The sequence below is a fragment of the Leucoraja erinacea genome, chromosome 9, assembly GCF_028641065.1.
Source record: "Leucoraja erinacea ecotype New England chromosome 9, Leri_hhj_1, whole genome shotgun sequence".
NCBI classification, from domain to species: domain Eukaryota; kingdom Metazoa; phylum Chordata; class Chondrichthyes; order Rajiformes; family Rajidae; genus Leucoraja; species Leucoraja erinaceus.
The window spans coordinates 40,202,755-40,223,674 of NC_073385.1; the positions used below are offsets into that span (position 1 = coordinate 40,202,755).

Below are 20,920 nucleotides of genomic sequence, written 5' to 3' on the forward strand. Positions count from 1 at the left end.
CCTAACCCCATTCTTATGCCTTCTCCCCATAACCCCTGTACTAATCAAGAATCTATCTCTGCTTTAAGTATATCCACTGACTTGGCCTCCACAGCCTTCTGTGGCAAAGAATTCCACAGATTCACCACCCTCTGAGAGTCGAATTAAAGGAGGTGCCAGACCACTAGTTGCTGGGAAATTGCTGGTGTGCCTGTATAGTCTTGTCACAATATGATGTCGCTGATTTATCAAAACTTAGTGGACTAGTTTTCTTGTTGACACTTTGAGTCAAATTTCTGCCATCTGGATAAAGGGGCTAACGTATTATCAAGGTAACTTAGATCATGCATTTATCCTGAACTCTATGGCCAAAGAAAATGCTGTTATACTGCATGTGTAGTTCATAAAAAATGCAACACCTACGATTTGAATCTGAGTCATCCTGAAGCTGTTTACGATCGAGCATTGTTAAAATTCTGTGCAGAAGGTTTGTGTCTGTCTGCGTTAGGTCTCAATCTCCTGACATCTGACCTTGATAGTAACCATAGCAACATATGTATCATGACAAGGATTATCCATTTCCATCCATTGCAAATGTGGTGCACAGGTATTCAACTTTGCCCTAGACAGTAAATTGTATGAAGAACTACTGTGGTCAGTTTGCACATAAATTACATGTGGAGCCACAGCGTGGAAACAGGCCCTTCGGCCCACCGAATCCACGCCGACCTGTGATCACCCATACACTAGTTCTGCCCTACACACTCGGGACAATTTACAGAAGCCAACTAATCTACAAACCTGCACGACTTTGGAATGTGGAAGGAAACCGGAGCACCAGGAGAAAACCCACGCGGCCACAGGGAGGACATTACAAACTCCGTACAGAGAGCACCCATCGTCGGGATCGAACCCAGGTTGCAGGCGCTGTAAGGCAGCAACTCTACCGCAGCTCCACCGTTGTTCAATCTACGGAAAGTGAGTGACAGGTCTCGTAGATTCTGGAGAAATTCAGTGTTAAATGTTTGTTTGCATTTTGTACCGAATTATTCACATGAGAAAAAGTGACAGCAGCATAACGTGCCGAACATGTTGTTATGTACACAGAGGTTGCCTTTGAAAGCCAAAGGTCACCAATTTGTATTTAAATGAGACAAATGTGAAGTGATAATGGTCTAGCTGATCTTTAAAGTCTCCAAAGTAATGGGGGTGACAGTAGGTTGCATGGTCAGGAAGGGTCATCAGCTAATAGCTCAATTCTTCATGTTTCCCAAAAGACATAAAAAGAATGATGTTTATTTATATTATGAATGTTTTAAAAAATAAAAGAAAGCCTCGTCCATATCAGAGCGTCTCCCGTTCTAAGAAGGTAGACAAAAATGCTGGAGAAACTCAGCGGGTGAGGAAGCATCTATGGAGCACAGGAAATAGGCAATGTTTCGGGTTGAGACTGATGTGATGTGATCAGACTGATGTGGGGGTGGGGGGGTAGGAAGAAGAAAGGAAGAGGCGGAGACAGTGGGCTGTGTGAGAGCTGGGAAGGGGAGGGGAAAGAAGGAGAAAGCAGGGACTACCTCAAATTGGAGAAATCAATGTTCATACCGCTGGGGTGTAAACTACCCAAGCGATATATGAGGTGCTGCCTCCAATTTATGGTGGGCCTCACTCTGGCCATGGAGGAGGCCCAGGACAGAAAGGTCGGATTCGGAATGTGAGGGGGAGTTGAAGTGCTGAGCCTCCGGGAGATCAGGTCGGTTATTGCGAACCAAGTGGACGTGTTGGGCGAAGCGATCGCCAAGCTTACGTTTGGTCTCACCGATGTAGAGCACCTGACACCTAGAGCAGCAGATGCAATAGATGAGGTTGGAGGAGGTGCAGGTGAACCTCTGCCTCACCTGGAGAGACTGCTTGGGTCCTTGGATGGAGTCGAGGGGGGAGGTAAAGCGACAAATGTAGCATTTCCTGCGGTTGCGAGGGAAAGTGCCCGGAGAGGCGATGGTTTGGGTGGGAAGGGACAAATTGACCAGGGAGTTACGGAAGGAGAGGTCTCTGCGGGAAAACCGTTCTAAGAAGATGTGATGGATTGTGCTAAAGGAGAAAAAGTTTAGAAATAAAAGTGACTAATGTAATAGAAACAAAGTGCTGGAGTAACTCAGCGGGTCAGGCAGCATCCCTGGAAAACATGGCCGTTTCGGGTCAGAACGCTTCCTATGACTAGCGTAACGTTGAAAGCTCCATCGAACACTTTGGAGTTAGTAGCATAAAATAAACATTTGCTGGGTATCTAAAATAGAAACAGAAAATATTGAAAATACTTAACAAATTCAGGTGATTTAGATTTAGTTTAGTTATACAGCATGGAAACAGGCCTGGGTCACCGTCGCTGTAAGGCAGCAGCTCCACCGCAGCGCCACTGTGCACCCATTCTTAGATTGATTTCCCCTCATCCACATAATTTCCTTTAATATAACATACTGTGATGTGTATTAAATTCATCGATAGGTATTTTTTTCATTTTAATCAACTTGCATCTTTTTTTGAGTCGATTTAAAGGGACAACACCTGCCTGTTTAGTACAATTAGTCATATTCCTAATGGGTTTTAAATCTTGTCCTCAGTCATGCAGGGATATTGTGGAATAATAGATGTGATTAAATGAGAAACCGGCAAAGGAAAACGGTCAGATTAATTTCTGGTTGGGTTAGCATGTTCTCTGAACCATTGAAGCCTAAATCACATCACTGTCTGCTGTGAATAACGTAGATGTAAGAGCGGATTAGTCTAAAAGTTTCCAAGGTAAGTAATATGTTGGAGTGAATGTAGAAATACAGTCAATCCCCGACTTACTGAAGGGTTACATTTCTGTTGAACCCTTACATGTCGGATTCTACATAAGTCTGAATCCCCATCCCCTGTCCTAAATAACTCACTGAGTCTGAAAAAGGGTCCCGACCCAAAACGTCGCCTGTCCGTGTTTTCCAGAGATGCTACCTGACCCGCTGAGTTACTCCAGCATTGTGTGTGTGTGTCACTTAGAGTATTAACTGTCTCAGTGGTGCCCGGCTGCACCCGGGGCACTTTCTGCAGCGCGCGGCCTTCTGGGTAAGCACTGCCGCCATTGCCGGCTTGCTTCCATTGTAAACTTGAGTGATTGTACAGTGTTGAGGAAATTACAAACAGCCAGAACTATTTATATAAGTCTGAGTTTACATAGGTCACCTTTGCGTCAGTCAGGAAGCATCTTAATTGACCACGAGACCATTATAGATATTTATTTTTTAGAATATGCAACACCTTCAGTTTGTACTGAGTTTGTACTTCTCCTTGTGAGTTTTCTCCAGGTGCTCCAATTTCCTCCTACACTCCCAAAGACGTGGGAGTTTGTAAGTTAATTGGCTTTGGTAAAAATGTAAATTGTCCCTGGCATGTTGGATAGTGCTAGTGTACGAGGTGATTGCTAGTCGGTTGGCTGAAGGGCTTGTTTCCACGCTGTATCACTAAAGTCTAAAGTCAAGTCATTAGATCTTCAGCAGAATGAATCTGCCAATTTAATATGCTCCCGCATGACAAATCCACATCGGAGGGTGTAAAATTGAGTTCTGCTGTACTGTATCTATTTAGGTTTCATGACATTTAGCTTGAAATTCCATGCGAGTTGTATTTCGGGTTACATTCATTACATTCAACATAAAAAGCTTTGATAGCCAGAACATACTTCATCTGTTTTGCCTCGGAGCTGCAGTGAACTTCACTGCTGTGTTTTATAATATTCTTCATCAATATCAATGAGACCATAAGACATGGGGCAGAATTGTGCCAATGAATTGAGTGACTAACTCACCAGTGATATGAAAGGATATAATGGCTAATCGGGCGGCATAGTGGCTCAGCGGTAGAGTTGCTGCCTTGCAGCACCAGAGACCCGGGTTCGATCTTGACTTCGGGTCTGCACAGAGTTTGTATGTTCGCACTCTGACTGTGTAGGTTTTCTCCGGGTGCTCCTGTTTCCTCCCACATTGCAAAGACGTACAGATTTGACTGTTAATTGGCTTCAGTAAAATTGAACCTAGTACTAGGGTAGTGTAGTGTATGGGATGATCACCGGTTGGACCCCATGCACTGGGACGAGCACGGGCTCGTTGGGCAAAAGGGCTTGTTTCCGCGCTAAAGTCTAAAGTAAGATCTAAAGGCCAAGTACTTGGTATCATTTCAGGGGCCATAGTTTAAGAATAAGGGGTAGGCTATTTAGAACTGAGATTCTTTTTCACATACAGAGTTGTGAATTTGTGAAATTCTCTGCCTTCAGTGGAGGACGATTCACTGCATGCATTCAAAAGAGAGTTAGATAGAGCTCTAAGGGCTTGCGGAATCAAGTGGTATGGGGAGAAGGCAGGAATGGGGTACTGATTGTGGATGATCAGCCATGATCACATTGAATGGTGGTGCTGGCTCGAAGGGCCGAATATTCTACTCCTGCACCTATTGTCTATGTATATATGAAATGGCAAAATTGATAAAAGGTTGGAGATGAGGACAGAATTTAATGGAAAGCTTTTCACTTTTTGGTACACGTGACAATAAATAAGTAAGTAAATGTCTGTCTGTCTGTCTGTCTGTCTGTCTGTCTGTCTGTCTGTCTGTCTGTCTGTCTGTCTGTCTGTCTGTCTGTCTGTCTGTCTGTCTGTCTGTTCCATTTAAAAGATTGACTTTATCCAGTTTCAAAGTTTCAAAAAAAGCCAAAACCACCTTTTATAACAACAGCTTCCAGTGACGACACAATGTTGTCCCGATCCACCCCCCCCCCCCCCCCCCCCCCCCACTGTGTATTTGTGTGTGTGTGTGTGTGTGTGTGTGTGTGTGTGTCATTTTGCCTTTGAAACATATCTCCTCGAAAACCAGACACAAAAACGTGGATATTTTTACAATTCCGGTAGGGAATTAACATGATTTCATAAATGCACTTCTCTCTAGATTTGGTCAATTATTTCCCCAGATTTTGAATAATATTGTTCTCAAAATGTTTAAAAATCAAACTGCTGCATGAGTCACAGTGCCACCTCACAGATGTCCAATTTCAATGGATCTCATTCACATATATGACATCACAATGGGACAGGGGTGTGAGATTGGAACCTTCACTTGGTTATGGGTCAAAAGGAGCAAATTAATAATATTAATATAATATCAGGGGGGTGTAGTTAGCGTGTGTGCGGGGTGGTAGTTAGTGTGTGTGACGCCACATGCCCCCCCCCCCCCCCGCCACCGCACGTTGGGGGAACAAACCCAACGGGTCTGCACTTGGTCTAGTATACAACTAAAACTCTGACCTTATTATCTTCCAGTTTGTGTTGTTTTTCTATTTGCACAAAAACGCTACACGATATCACTACAGTTTTTTTGCCACCATACTCACCATTCTCCTGTGCTGCAGGTGCAACAAGCTCTGTTCCGATCAATGGTATACTTTAAACGTTATTAAGGTATAAAAATCTTAAAAACCGTGCAAGTGCAGATTAGTCTCCTCTACTGTCAGTCACCGCCACACAGATTGGTCTCCTCTCCTGTCAGTCACCACCATGACCGGGACAGCGATGCCCTTTCCTGCACCATCACCGCATTGATTGGCCACGTCCACTGTCCGTCACCGGTGGCGCCCGCTGATGCCCGGCGTTGCATAGCCACAGCCACAGCTGCAGCCGCCGGAGGGCATGGCCTGCAGCGAGGAGAATATTCCAATGTGGAAGGGAAAGGTGGCACCCGCCTCGCCCGACATTGCCTGGCGCCTTAGTCGGTCAGCAGCGGCTGGAGGGGATGGTCACAGTTGCCGGAGGGCATGGCCACAGCCTCAGCCGCCGGAGGGTGCGGCCCACAGAGAGGAGAGGGAGAGGTGATGGAGGGATTGGGGTAATGTTTGTAGATGATCCACTACAACATATGTGGTGAAACATAAGTCTTTATTGCATTCAGAAATACAGAGCATTTTAAACTGCCAGCCGTGTGCTCCGAGCTCAGCGTGGCCTCTGCCAGCTGGCTGTCAGCGTTGGTGTAGTACCGTAATACCATGTAATGGGTGGCATGCATATATGTGTAGTGGAGATTATAAATGGCATGGATTAATAAGGGTTAATCAACATCCTTCCTCTTAGAGAAGCAAAACATATAAAGAGTGGTTAGTGGAGTATATATTGTAAACACCAGTATAGGGTGTGTGCATTTCTTATTTTACATGCTTGTACATTGTGTGAGCACATAAAACAAAGTGGGTCATGCTCAGTTCAAGTATAGCCGGTGAACTTTCCAATCAGCGGGTTTGGTTTGCAGACACGACCTGCACGTGTACGGTGGTACCCCTCGTGCACCTCATCTTTCTCTGAAGAAGCGAGCCCCTCATCGGGTAGACGCGGAGGAATAGACACCATGGAGATGGGGGCACTGGGGAAGGCAGGGATGGTGCTGGCTCCGCTAGGGGAGTCGCTGGATTGGCGTTCGTGGAACGAGGGGGAAAACCGACTGGCTGGTCAGGGTAAAGACAGGAAGGTGCCGGTTCATTAACCGGGATGAGATGTTGCCGGGTGCGTCAGTAGATGCCGTTGTCAACACTGACCAGGTATGAGTGTGGCTCCGCGGTTGCCCCCAGAACGACAGGTGCGACCTCCTTGTCGGTTACAATAATGTATTCTGTGGGAAGCTTGCCCAGCTGGTTGTTAAAAAGGTCTTTGTATTGTGCGAGTAGTTGTTGGGTGTGACTTTGTGAGGTGGATAGTTGGTACACAGTTTTGCCGAAGGTGACTCTGGCCCATATCATGGCATGCATCGATGCCCAGAAGGAGGGGCACTTCCCCTCTTAACAATGAAAAAATCCAGATTGTAAACTTGGGACGCTAGAAGGCATTGGAGTGTGACTTTACCAACTGGTTGCACCCGTTTGTGGACGTGGCGCCGACGGACGAGAGGCCGAAGCAAAGAAGCCGAAGCCAAAGAACCGAATGGAAATGAGGACGAAACGCCAATAAACCGAAAGAGTACGATAAAGAAAGGCCTACTAACTGAAAGGATGGGACGCCTAAATGCAAAATAACCAAAAGGGCTGGATGCCTAAAAGCCAACGAACCGAAAAGCTGCGTCACCTAAAAGCAAACTTACCGAATGGCTGCTCTGCTGAAACGCCACCTACCTGAAGGGCGGCGGCGCCTACACGCCAACGGACCAACTGCCGCTTATCCGAAAAGTCCAATAACGGACATGACGTTGTCAGGGGGCGGGATTTGTCAGCGATTTGTCCAGACCCCAGTGTCCATCACATTACTGTGAAGGGATGAATATTGTCCCACACCTCCGCTCCACCCGACCCGCAGCCCGCGGAGGGTGGCCGCGGGAGAGTGGGGGCTGTCCCGAGGGATGCGCACCTTCAGCCACTTTCAACTTGGTGCTTGGGTTCAGATTGCCCAGTAACCTATGGCTTGTGTGGGAAAAGGACCCCCATGCTCCCGGAGAGGAGGGCAGTGAGGAGGGATAGTGGGGGGGGATAGGGGTAGGTGAGGAGTGTGGAGGTGGGGGATAGAGGGATAGGAGGGGATAGGGAGGGGAGAGAAGTTATGGAGGGAGGGAGGGATTGACTGAGGGTAGGGGAAAGGGGAGGGAGAGGTGAGGGGTGATTGCGGAGGGGTGCAGTGGGGAATAGGGGGACAGTAGGGCAGTGGGGGAGGCAGGAGGGATAGTGGGGGAGATAGGGGAGGTGAGGAGTGGGGAAGGTGGGGGATAGAGGGATAGGAGGGGTATGGAGGGGGGAGAGGAGGAAGGGACTGGGGGTAGGGGGGAAAGGAGACGGAGGGAGGGAGATGTGAGGGAGGGATTGGGGGAGGAGAGGAGGAGAGGGGAAAGAAGGATGGAGGTGGGGGGGGAGGGAGTGCTGCGGGTAAGAGGAAATGAGCCATGCCTGCGCAGTTGGGGGCTATGGATGGGTGGTGGAATATTGCGTGGGGGGAATGGGTTGCTTTGGGGGAACGGGTGGGTGGTGGAATATTGCGTTGGGGGACGGGTTGCTTTGGGGGAACAGGACTCCTGTGTGAGAGGGACCCAACGGGTCCTACTTAGTCTAGTATTGCTCTAAACCTGTCCTATCCATGTACCTGCCTAAATGTTTCTTAAATGTTGTGATGGTTCCTGCCTCAACCACCTCCTCCGGCAGCTCATTTCATACACCCATCGCTTTTTGTGTGAAAAATATACCCTTCAGATTTCTAGTAAATCTTTCCCCCATCACCCTTAACCTATGTCTGGTTCTCGATTTCCGTATTCTGGGCAAGAGACGCTGCGTGTACTCAATTTATTCCTCTCATGATTTTGTATACAATACTTCCCACATGGACTCATTGTTCAAAGCTTCAATGTGATAAACAATTTTGATACAACATTAGAGAGTAACAGAATCTCAAGAAGTGTCCCAACCCAAAACGTCACCTATCCCATTTTCCCAGGGATGCTGCCTAACCCACTGAGTTACCCCAGCAGTTAGTGTCCTTTTTTTGTAAACCAGCATCTGCCGTTCCTTGTTTCTCTATTATTAAAGTGCAAATTGGCTAGTGACATATAAAGAAGAAGTGTTATTGAATGACTATCGAACCGTACAAATAATTTGATAAAATCATCATAGGCAGCAGTGGGGAGCAAGATCCAGAATATATGCTGCCTAGGTTAATTGGTCTCTGTGGACAAGACAGCAATGGAACAATGGGGAGTTGATAGGCATGTGGAAGAGAATAAAAAGGCAGATGGCTGGATCAAAGTTGGTTGGGAGGGGAAATGGGGTAGTAAGGTTGAGAGCTGGCTTGAACCCAATGAGCTAAATGGCCTCCTGCCTTGTTATATTGTAGGAAGGTAGACTGTTTTTCACAGAAGGGTCAGGGCACGAGATTGCCTTTAGATATATTGTTAGGTCATCTGTTTGTTTGTTACTTAATTGTATTAATTGACAATTAAGGTATCGCAATAGTTATCACAGTGGCATTTTCATTGTAGCGCTAATTTGATATTTTAACATTTTAAATTGGTTGTATAGCTTACTGTTAGTATATGTAGGAAGGAAATGCAGATGCTTTTTAAACCGAAGATAGGCGCAAAATGCTGGAGTAACTCAGCGGTCAGGCAGCATCTCTGGAGAAAAGGAATAGGTGATGTTTAGGGTCGAGACCCTTCTTCAGACTGATAGTCAGAGGAAAGGGGAACGAGAGATATAAAAAGGTAGAAGAAAGTTGGAGAAATCAACATTCATACCGTTGGGTTGTAAGCTGCTATATCTTCCATATCTCTCCGTTCCCATTCCCCTGACTCTCTGTTTAATGAAGGCCCTTGACCTGAAGCATCATCTATTTATTTTCTTCCTTTTGTGACTATCTTCCTGTTAATATATACTGGCTGTTGGTAGAAACAGAATTCAATTAAAGTAACCAATGATAAGGTAATATGTTGTGAATGACTTTTGTGCAGAAGTTGCAACCGTGCATGCTCAAACTATTTCATTTACTGCATGGGGTAATGCTTGCAAGGCCATGCATAGCAAGGTGTATAAGAAACCAAATGAATGATGGCAAGCAGTAACAAGGAACTGCAGATGATGGTTACAAAAAAAAGAGACAAAGTGCTGGAGTAACTCAGCGAGTCAAATAGCATCTCTAGGGAACATGGATATGTGCCGTTTCAGGTCAGGACCCTGCAGTCAGTCTGAAGAAGCCCCAACCTGAAACGTCACCTATCCATGTTCTCCAGAAATTACAAAGAATATGTTTAAAATCTCCCATGGTAATAATTTGCACACATTAGGCATTAGTACTACTGGTAAAATTCACTGACTGCATTTTTAATAGTTTGGAAATTGTGTCTCAGTCTGAAGAAGGGTCCCAACCCAAAATGTTACCTATCCATGTTCTCTGCTGACCTGCTGATTTACTCCAGTACTTTGTGCTTATCTTTGGTATAAACCAGCATCTGCAGCTCTTTGTTTCTACATTCGTCATTTTCAAATCTGTCTCTCAGAGATGATATCCCAACTTTTGCTTTTTGGTAATTAAACTTACAGCTGTAAACAAGAAACAAGGACATAGGGATTAAAAAAGGCTTCTTTAAATGAATATTATATTTTGTAGTTTTAGTTTAGTTTATAGATACAACGCGGAAATAGGCCCGCGCCAACCAGCGACCAACCCGTACACTAGCACTATCCTTCAGGCCAGGGACAATTTACAATCTTTACGGAGCCAATTAACCTACAAACCTGTACGTCTTTGTAGTGTGGGATGTACAAACTCCGTACGGATAGCACGCGTAGTCAGGATCGAACCGTTGCGCCACTGCCCGAAATGCAACTTATTTCAAAGTGATCATATTTCACCACATTGCCACATGTTTTGAGATCTATGAGGTTCTTTTGCTTTTGATGGATACATTGCTAATGGAGAATCAGCAATCAATATATTATAATACCCTGGTGGTCCATTGTTCCATCAGCAATTGAAGTCATGTATCACTAAAAATCATCTCATCCATCTCATTTTCTTTATTCCTCTGACCCCAGCGTGCGTTACCCAGCGATGTTAAATTGTGAAGTTGTTTGGGGCCTGGGGGAGCGGGTTAGGTAACCTCCCTTGACACTTGATCTTTGAGCATTTCGGGATGTGCCGTACATTTCTATCCTCAGCCATGTGTCTTGCTGTGAAGAAAGAACTCTCGAGAGCATCTTAAAAGGCAGCTCCCATTCACCATAAAACAGGTTAAGTGAAACCTGACTGCATATTGAAATCAGAATAAAAGGAGCAAAGTTACACAGTGCAAATGCAATAGAAGAAGAGAAAAATTACAAGCCTTAAAAATAATGTAGAAAGCTTAGCACAAATGCCGGCTTTCTTGTTTGTGTACTTAAAAGGATAACAGTGTTATCCTATTGGGACTGCTGTTCAATCTGCCTCCTAGCCATATCCCAGCATCTGAAAGGATTTTTGCTGAAAGCCAGAATAGACAAAAAAACAATAAAAGGCATTGCAAATCTCAGTGTTTAATCGAGCCTTTGATAACTGTTTCATTTATAGGACTATGGAATGTATTCTATTCAGAATTTAAATCGTTAAAGTCTTCCTACTTAATATTTTTAATGCCTTCAATCCATGAAGGAGTTCTGAGGTAGTTTGAAAAGTACAGTAAGGATTAATGATGTGTATTTTCCTATTTTTAAAATTCTTTTGAATTTCAAATTCAAATTCATACTTCTGAACCTCTTATGTGCCAATCAAGTCAATGGTTCCAAAAATGGAACCTTTGACAGTTGAAATCATTTTTCAATTAACTGAAGAAAATTATCTTCAATTGGACTCTACAGAATGACAAGATGTATATAAGCAATGACATTATAAGTAAGAACAGTCTGAAGGAGGGTCCCGACCCGAAATGTCACTTATCCATGTTCTCCTGAGATGCTGCCTGACCTGCTGAGTTACTCCAGCACTTTGTGACCTTTCAAATTATGGCAAAATTTATTTTAATACAAATCAACCAGTGGCTTCTGAACATTGTAATTATCTTGTGAACAATTGGCTGATGTAGTGAAATACTGATGTATTAACTGGTCAAATGGTAATTAAAAGTGTGCTATTATAAACTACCTCTTCCCCCAAACAAATTCCAAGTAACACTGATTGTGTTCTGGGTAATTCAACTAAAGGCAAATTTGTGAACTATTGATATAGTGTCTCCTTGATTCATAAAAGAAAAGGCTTCCTTAAAAAAACATGTTAATTGTAATTGCATAAATTAAAAATGCAGAATGAAATTAATTAAAAGTACTTCATATTCCAATGGGCAAAATCTAGTGTATGGGCAGAGTGTTGTAGCGGTAGAGTTGCCGCCTCACAGCGCCAGAGACCCGGGTTCAAACCTGAGGAATGGGTGCTGTCTGTAAAGAGTCTGTACATTCTTCCTGTGACTGCGTGGTCTTCTCCAGGTGCTCTGGTTTCTTCCAACATCCCAAAGACGTGCAGGTTTGTAGGTTAATTAAATTTTCCCTAGTGTGTAGGATAGAACCAGTGTACGGGTGATCGTGGTCGGCGTGGACTCGGTGGACTTTGTTCACTATTAATGTTAACAAAGATAGACACGAAGGCTGGAGTTATGCCCCTGTCCCACTTAGGAAACCTGAACGGAAACCTCTCGAGACTTTGCGCCCCACCCAAGGTTTCCGTGCAGTTCCCGGAGGTTGCAGGTGGTTGCCGGAGGCTGCAGGTAGTGGAAGCAGGTAGGGAGACTGACAAAACTGCCTGACTCACTGAGTTACTCCAGCAATTTGTGTCTTATCTTTGGTGTAAACCAGCATCTGCATTATATTAATATTAACATGTAGGAAGAGTATGTGTGTAAGCTTTGTTTGTATTCTTGATTAAAATAAAGCATGGATCACTAAATATTGGAAATATAATTTCTATAGATAATTGCACATTTCGAAATTAAATTTAAATAGTTTATACAAAGGAGATTCCTCTATTCTTCATCACTTGCTACACATTGCAAAGTTTGCACAGTACCTGATGGGTCAGATAAGATGATTGCAAGCCCCAAGCTCAACGCATTTATATGCGTGAGCAGGAGCAGCCAGAACGTAGAGCCAAAAGGTCCGTGAAGGTTTTGATTTGAGATCTTCAGACTGAAACCACAAAAACATTTTTAATTAAAGGTTTCACAATAGGAACTACTTTTTGATGGCTACTTCTATTATTGAAATTTGGACACAGCACCCAATCGGCTAATATAAATGATGTAGTAAATAGAACATAGTACAGCACAGGTACAGGCCTTTTGGCCCATAATGTTTGTGCCAAACATGATGCCAAGTTAAGCTCCTGTGCCACTTATCAGACCTAAACAGCAACCTCTGATGACCTTGCCCACCACCCAAGGTTTTCACCGGAGGTTTTGGTCACTCTCCCTAATGGTTGAAAGTGGTTTCCGCACTGTCGAGGCTTCATCTAGGATGCTGCTATTTTTTCATCATGTTTAAAACCGGCCTCGACTAAAAATAGGTTGCCGATTTTAAAATGGATAATTTTTTTGTCGCAGGTCTAGTCGAAACCGGTTTTCTTCATAGTCGAGGAAGGTTTTGAACATGCGTGGGAGGTGGTAGGAGGTTGCAGGTCACCTCAACCTTGATTTTGTTTTGGGTGTCGGGCAAGGTCACCAGAGGTTGCTGTTTAGGTCTCCGAAGTGGGAAAGGGGCTTTAGACACAAAGTGCCAGAGTAACTCAGCGGGTCAGGCAGCATCTCTGGAGAGAATGGATTGATGATGTTTCTCATCAGTACTCTTCCTGAAGTTTAGTTTAGTTTAGAGAAACAGGCCCTTCAGCCCACCGAATTTGTACCGACCAGCGATTATACTAGCACTATCCTACACACTGGGGATAATTGCCAAATTGTTTTACCAAAGTCAATTAACCTACAAACCTGTACATCTTTGGAGTGTGCAAGGTAAGTGGAGCTTCTGGAGCAAACTAACGTGGCCACAGGGCTAATGTGACAATTCCATACAGACATCATTCATAGTCAGGGTCAAACCCGGTTCTCTCTGCCGTAGTGATAGAATTTCTGCCTTACGGGGCCAGAGACCCGGATTCAATCCATATCTCTCTATTCCTTGCACTGTCATGTGCCTATCTAAAAGCCTTTCAAACGCCATTATCATATCTGCCTCCACCACCACCCCTGGCAATGCGTTCCAGGCCCCCAACACTCTCTGTGTAAAATAACACTTGTCCCACACATCTTCATTAAACTTTCCACCTCTCACCTTATTGCTGTGCCCTCTAGTGTTGGACGTTTCCACCGTGGGGAAAAAGGTTCTGACTCATTTCTGCCCCTGAACAGAGGCGAGGTTAGAGACCTGAATCTTAAATGCTAGAATGCGGCACTATTTTCATTTCATCCTTTACTACTGATAATAACTACATTGTTTTCACCTTATGAAATACCGCTTTAATGTTGAAGTAGGAAATATTTATTCTATTTTTTGGTGCTACAATTTCATGGAAAGTTGGCCTTTGTGTCCTACAGAGGTTCCAACTGGGCTTGTTCCCACTCGGCCCCAGATAACTGAATGTACCTACAAAGTGAAAGAACACTGTATTTCAAAGTCGAGCACGGTTCAATAAATCAGTCTATAGACACAAAATGCTGGAGTAAGTCAACGGGACAGGCGACATCTCTGGATAGACGGAATGGGTGACGTTTCGGGTCGAGACCCTTCTTCATACCCTGAAACGTCCAGACCCAGACCCAGAAGCTGAAGAAGGGTCTCAACCTGAAATGTCACCCATTCCTTCTATCCAGAGATGCTGCCTGTCCCGCTGAGTTACTCCAGCATTTTGTGTTTATCTTCGGTGTAAACCAGCATCTGCAGTTCCTTCCTACTCAATAAATCAGTCTTGTGGCTTGCTGCAAATAGGTGTCCAGGTCTGCAAAATGCAACTTAAAAAATGAAGCTTCATCAAATGGAACCAACTTATCCTGATAACCTTTTCTAATAGTCTGTAAAATTTGGCAGACCAACACCACCAAAACCCCGAGCATGTCAGATTAACCTAATTTACGGGACATTTTGCCCTTGTTCCTGAACCCTATGTAGTTTATTTGGAGCGAATATTGAGTGTTACAAAGCAGAAGTAGGCACACTCTTGGGTACTTGCACCATTTGGACAGATGCATGGATAGGAAAGGTTTAGAGTCATAGAGAGTCATAGAGTCATATAGCATGGAAACAGGTCCTTCGGCCCAACTTGCCCAAATGGACCAACATGTCCATCAACACTAGTCCCACCTGCCTGCATGTGGCCCATATCCTTCTAAACCTGTACTATGCATGTACCTGTCCAAATGTTTTTTAGACATTTTGATAGTACCTGCCCCAACTACTTCCTCTATCAGCTCACTCCATATACCTACCATCCTTTGTGTAAAATATTTGCCCCTCAAATTCCTATTAAATCTTTCCCCTCTCACTGTAAACCTCGACCAAAACATCACCCATTCCTTCTCTCCAGAGATGTTGCCTGCCCACTGAGTTACTCCAGCTTTTAATAACATCATTGATGTAATTGGGTGTCAGAGGGACATCTTTAACACAATTTTGTAAGCAAAACTGGCATTAGCTGATTTCCGATGGGGAAACAAGGTAAATCCATCTGCATATTGAAAACTGTGCTATGACAAAGTGCTTTGTAGTGAGAGAAAGAGGGCACAAAGTGCTGGAGTAACTCAGCGGTCCATGCAGCATCTCTGGAGAACACGGATAGGTGTCATTTCAGGTTGGGATCTTCGTTCAGCCTTCTTCATGTTCTCCAGAGATGCTGCATGACCCACTGAGTTACTCCAGCACTTTGTGAAACCAGCGTCTTAGAGTCATAGAGTCATATATCGTGGAAACAGGCTATTCAGCCCAACTGGCTAATGCCGACCAACAGGCCCCATCTACATTAGTCCCACCTGCCTGCCTTTGGCCCATATCCCTCTAAACTTGTCCTATCCATGTTTCTGTCCAAATGTTTTTTAAACATTGTGATAGTACCCACCTCAACTACCTCCTCTGGCAGCTCGTTCCATATACCACCCACCCTCTGTGTAAATAGGTTTTCCATCAGGTTCCTATTGCATAATTTCTCTCTCACCTTAAGCCAGATCCCAGTAATCGTGATGTAGTGGGGTTGCATTGTAATTTGTAATGCAGTCAAAAGCATCTTCATTGATCCTGTGGTTTTCTTTGATTGTCATAATATACAAAGAGAGCTGTGGGACTATGGTTGGGAGTTTGTTCAGACAAAATAGCACGGCAATAACAGGAAATGGGTATCAAGTGGAAGGGTGCAATAGAAATCGATGGTCAAATTAAAATTGAGCAGACTGTTCGGTATTTTCGGGTGAAATAGGCAACAATGGGCAAACCACTCGGTGCAGAGAATTGTGAGGTGATTTGAACTGGGAGGAAGTGTCAATATGCTAAATGACTCCTATTGCATCTTTAATGTGAGAGATCCTGGCAGCGGACACACGGTAATGTCATCTTAGTTTATTGTATTGCATTTATGTTTGTAAGATTGATAACAATACTGTACAATATATTATTGTTGTAGTATGTGACTGCTTATTGTCATGGAGTCATAGTCAGACAGTGTGGAAACAGGTCCTTCGGACCAACTTACCTTCACCGATCAACATGTCCCAATGGATCCTTTTAGACAGAATCACCTCACAACTGCACAGTGGCACAGCAGTAATGGAGCTGCTTAACAGCATCAGAAACCCGGGTTCGATCCCAACGATGGGTGCTGTCTGTTCAGGGTTGCACATAGTTGAGGCAGGTACTATAACTACGTGAAAAAAAATTTGGACAGGTACATGCATAAGAAAGGTTTAGATGGATAACATAACCGTTAAAGGGGGTGGGGGGGGTGGGGGGGGAGAGGATAACATAACTACAATAGAATCCTCTAGATCGTTTTTTTCTATTAATTTAAATGAACTATAATTCAGAAAGGTGGGAACAAGGAACTGCAGTTGCTTGTTTACAGAAAAGGACACAAGTGCTGGAGTAACTCAGTGGGTCAGGCAGCATTTCTGGAGAACATTTCTGGAGGTGACGTTTCATTTGGGGTCTTTCTTCAGTTTGAGGGTCCTTATTTAAGACCTCCTCCACTGTCAGAGTAAGACAATGCCACATGCAAATTGGAGGAACAGCACCTCATATTTTGCTTGGGCAGTTTACAATCCAACGGTATGAATATTGATTTCTATAACTTTTCAAGTAACCCTTTACTCCTCTCTCTGTTCCTCCCCCACCTCAGGCCTCTTGCTAATTTCACCATTTGTATCAGTTGCATGCTCTTTTTTATTGGTAATAAAGTTAGGACAAATCTAGTTATTGAGAAAATTTACAACAATAATCATTATGCATTTTATTTTATTTTAATTATTATATTACCTGGTTTTCTGACCTGCTGTGCCTAGACATGAATTGGATTTAATATGTGAAAATGAGATTTTGTAATTGGAAATGCTCAAACTGGCTTATTACTATCTGTGATTGTATATTGCATCCCATATTAAACTACAATCCAATCTAACCTTCTTTTAATCAGCGACATACACTTGCTAAAGCATTAAATATAGAAAAAAATTCTCATGTCCAACTGGAGTGCTAAATTAAAGGAAATCAAGCAAGGTTAGAATGCTCATTGCAGAATATTACTTGTGGAGAGGGGGCTCTGGTGCAGTGGTGGAGCTGCGGCCTTACAATGCCAGAGACCTGGGTTTGAGCCCATGTACTGCATGTATGGATTTTTGTCCGTTCTTCCCGTGACCGCGTGGGTTTTCCTCAGGTGCTCCGATTTCCTCCCAGATTCCAAAGACATACAGGTTTGTAGGTTAATTGGCTATGGTAATATTGTAAATTGCCCCTTGTGTGTTGGGTATTGCTAGTGCATGGGGCGAGCGCTGGTCGGCGCAGACTCGGTGGGATGAAAGGACCTGTTTTTGCGCTGTATCTCTAATGCCTAAAGTCTAAAGTCTACTATGTAATGTTTATCTAAGACAATGGACGTGTAATGAATGCTTTTTGAGCAGTTGGCAAGCTATCTGAACTAATTGGTCTGAAGAAGCGGAATCATGTTGCAGCAGTTTGAGGGAAGAAGAGACTGGAGTCCTTTTCTTCTGGCTAATGAAGAATTCATGATAATCCTCGTGACGTGCCTGGATGCTGGGAGGAATCAGAAGCGGTGATCATACAATGTGAATGCATTGCTATCTCAGCTGGGGACTGGGAGGGGAGGAGGAGAGATCAAGGACAGCTGCCAGTTCACCATCGAAGCAATGGGGACATTTTAATTTGCATTTAGTTGAAAGCTGCTCCTCGAAGATATTGACAAGGAGAAGCGTTGGACAAGAGAGGCATGGGACAAATCACGCCTGAGCTTTTGTTTCTCGAGTAAGCACAGATTTGGCTGGATTAGTGCTTAGCTCTCTGGTGAGATTAATAAAGGTACCAGAAAGAAGCAAAATTGCTCATCCTCGAAGAGTTAATACAAGGTTTGGATGTATTAGGTGGATCGGACAGAGAGTGAAATTTAAAGCCGAATCGAAATCAACTTGAACAATTAACTTCAGCGGGAACAGAAAACGTTCCAAGAAAGAGAGAATGTACAATCTGATATTCAAGCTTCTCCTAATGAGCTTTTTGTGTGTCTTTATGGCTTGTGCTCAGAATCAGTGCAGTGTCTTTATTGAGTTCAGTGGTTTATCAGAAGTCACTGTGTAACCATGCGGGAAGTACCATGATTGCTGCTGGACCTGACTGTCCCTACACATCCCGGATAATGGAATGTCAAAGCAAAATGGATGGGAAAGTTGTGGTTTATTGGCTTCATGTGCTGGTTATAAGCCCTAACTAGATGATGGATTGGAGGGAACTGTAAGTAAATTCAAGCATCTTTTCCTGTATTGATTTACAGCAGTTGAATTGGACACCTTCATTATTCCGGTTATCAATCATATTTAGTGGATGATTCCTTAAAGAGTTTTGATAGAATAAAAGATTCCTGGGATTGCTTGAGTTTGGATAAGAAATGGCATTTACCATCTCCTTAATGTACTCATAGAAAACCCCATGGTTTTAGCATGCAGTTTAAAACCTTTTGCAGATTTGCAATTGTAATTTTGATCTTTACAATAATTTGGAACTGATGCTGCTTTCCTGATGTCAGAGATGGAATTTGTTCAAATGCAGTGCAACTAACAGGAAACCCAGCATGTGGCTTTAGACAGGGTGTAAACACCATTTCAGTGGCATGTTAATATATCTAATTAACTTTGGAGAACCTTTTTCCCCAAAATAAAAACTATTCTACTACCACTGTTAATTGATGTCAATTAGCAGTATCAATTTGTTATTTTTAAAGATAGACACAAAGTGCTGGAGTAACTCAATGGGTCAGCCAGCATCTGTGGAGAAAATAGATATTTGACATTTCGGGTCAGGAGCCTTCTTCACACCCGAAACATCACCTATCCATGTTCTCCAGAGATGCTGCTTGACCTACTGAGTTACTCCAGCACTATGTAATGTATCAATCCTTGATTTTACTCAGCATCTGTAGTTCCTTCTTATTATTTTTAAATACTGATTTGGTGCAAAGAAAGTGAACAGTCTAAAACAACTCTTTAGAAAGGAACTGGGAGAACACCCGTGTATCTTAAAAGTGGGATTACAATACATATATTGTAATAAATGAATGAATGATTGAATAAATAAATGACTGAATTAATGAATTTATACTTTATTGTCTCATGTGACAGGTCAGTGAAATTCTTTGCTTGCATACCCAAGATATGTAGAAGTCGCCACACAAGGGTGCTGACAAAGTTACCAAGTATACACAGTATCCGCGCTAGGCCCCCCTTTGTTCTTCCCCAACCTCCCACCCTTCCTCATGGCGGTCCCCCCCACCCCTCCATTATTCTTCCCCCACCCTCACGGCAGTCGCTCCAGGCCGGGTCCTCCAATGTTCCTTCCCTTGGCCGTGGCGTTCTCACTCCAAATGGTCTGTCCTCGTCCGTTAGTCGGCAGCCTCATCGGCCGCCGCACACCGACCTCTCCACTATTGCTGCCAGGTCCTCTCCGGATGCCTCTGGGGCGCTGACCCTGGCCCCAGCCGTAGGCTCCAGAGACTCTACGGACTGAGGGCAGGGGCTCCAGCTTTGCCCACTCCCCGGCTCCTCCGCGGCCCGCTGGGAGGCATCTGAATGGCGGTGCAGGCTCGAAGGGCTGAATGGCCTACTCCTGCACCTACTTTCTATTTTTTTTCAATTCAATTTGCCGCAATGTTTTTTGCTGTCTGGAAACTAGCTGAAGCAGCAGGTTAAACTTTGCATGCTTGGATGAATGGTAGATGTGCAAATGTAGCTTTTACATCCTGCATCCAGCCTTTCCCAAGGGAAATGCTACACTAGACTTTATTGGTAATAATTATTTCATCAGGTCTCGTGCATCTCTTGCTTGTATCTGGAGTGGAATCTCTAGAGGCCACAGTTGTCATTTCCTTCCAAGACTGACCCTGAGAATGATGAGGGTATAATGTAAAACTGCACAACTCGAAGTAGAGACATCAGTGACTTACATCATTCTTCCTGAAAATTAAAAAATAAAGAATGGGCAAAACAACCTGGTGTTATTCAAATAAACCCGCTGTGTAGGAAACGTGAGCTTTTACAGCCGCTTCACTGTCAATACTGAAAAAAATTGAATGCGTGATTAGTGGTGATTTGACAAAATTAATTTTTCATCCGGGATCTGAAAATGCATTAGTGCTTTCATGTTTTGTTTGACTGAACGATGCAACTTTAACGAGCCACAATGGTGCCAAATTATTTATGGACTGCTGTGTTTGCCTGCTGTTCACACCTCTTGAGTAAACCTGAATCACCCCTGGAAGTGTAATTAATGGGAGCGCTGTAAAAGTGACCATTACAATACATTTTCCAATGTACCATAGGAATGTGAGCCCTTTTGAAATGCTAATAATTTGTTAACTAGCTATGTACAGTATGTGGCAGGGTAGTCCATCTGGCCTGTCATGACAAGAGGCTGATTTCACCTTTTATGGTGTGGCTGAGATTTCTTAAGCCCTGGTCCCAGCTGCCGAACCTGTTCACCAAGTTATAGTTTAATTGAAGCTCTTGCGAGGGAGAAATTAAGTGAATATTATGTTGGCTGCATTGTTGCCCGTGCCTGCCTGTAATAGCATCCCGATGTGGCGTTCCTATAGAATTTGATTAGAATTAAGTGTGTTGATTTGGGGAAACAGCAAATGATGACATTGGACATCTGTTTTGTGCGGTGAAATTGCATTTGGCTGTAAGTAAC

General features: G+C 43.8%; 1 protein-coding gene across 2 annotated transcripts in view; it reads left to right on the plus strand.

Moving 5' to 3' along the window:
* Positions 1-20,920, plus strand: part of kif26ab (kinesin family member 26Ab) — a 152,944-nt gene that overhangs the window by 90,442 nt on the left and 41,582 nt on the right. The window lies entirely within an intron of this gene.